Below are 1,008 nucleotides of genomic sequence, written 5' to 3' on the forward strand. Positions count from 1 at the left end.
TTGAGGGGGGCCTCGGCCCGGGAAGGGGAGAGTGGCCGAGTGGTCAAAAGCGGCAGACTGTAAATCTGTTGAAGTTTTTCTACGTAGGTTCGAATCCTGCCTCTCCCATTTGTTTGTTGTAGACTTCAGAGAAGAGAAAAGAGGCATTCATCAGCGTAAGAAGGCCAACCGAGCGAAGCTCTTTCTTTTTTTTGGCCGTGCCGTGAAGTGAAATTGTATCGTATGTTAGTTAGAGAGGTTGGCGAACTACTACGATCTATAGATTTCCCATCTATATCCAATCCCAATGAGAATAGAAGTGAGTCGCTTTCGGCCTGTCTTGTAGTCGTAGTCTTTTAGCTTATGTAGTCGTCGGCCTTCCTACACGCATACGTCCGCCAGAATGCCTCCTTGGTTCGGGACGAAGCCAAGCCGATACATACGATAGGCAAAGGAAAGACCACCATTTCATAGCACCTGGGGAACGCAAGTTTGATCAAGGATTGGAGAGGAGAGTTGGAAGAAAGGGCTCGGGATGGATTTAGGAGTCTTTGTGCGAGCCGTAGGCGGTGAGAGTCGCACGTATGGTAATGAGGGGGGTTCGCGTCTATACGTGTAGTGTGGTGCTTAGGCCTACCCACCCTATTTGTTCCATGATCTATGGGTCTACTGGAGCTACCCACTTCGATCACAGCCTTACCTTATCTTCACCATGATACGGACTCCAAGTTCTTATGGCAGAGCACGAGGAGATTTATCATCAATATGATGATTGGAATGGAAACCAGAAGCACGACTGGGGTCCTCGTGGTCCAAGATAATCAAACCATCAATAACAGTAACGTAAGCATGAGACTTTTGGGTAGTACCGGTGAACCAGATGGCCACGGGGATGGAATCTAGGACGGAGGACTTGTAGTATCTCTCTAGATCTAGCAAAAGCGAAAGACCCCCTAACATAATTCGAATGGAGGCTGACCGCTGAGCCCACTCTGGCCTCGCGGGGCGGGCCCCTGTGGTTGCGAGCTG

At 49.7% G+C, this 1,008-nt stretch overlaps 1 non-coding gene across 1 annotated transcript; it reads left to right on the top strand.

Moving 5' to 3' along the window:
- The first annotated feature begins 25 nt into the window (after positions 1 to 25).
- Positions 26 to 108, top strand: TRNAY-GUA. Its single transcript has one exon. It is a non-coding gene; the product is annotated as a tRNA-Tyr (tRNA).
- The last annotated feature ends 900 nt before the right edge of the window (positions 109 to 1,008 follow it).

Source organism: Capsicum annuum, unplaced genomic scaffold (genome assembly GCF_002878395.1).
Source record: "Capsicum annuum cultivar UCD-10X-F1 unplaced genomic scaffold, UCD10Xv1.1 ctg21319, whole genome shotgun sequence".
Lineage (NCBI taxonomy): Eukaryota > Viridiplantae > Streptophyta > Magnoliopsida > Solanales > Solanaceae > Capsicum > Capsicum annuum.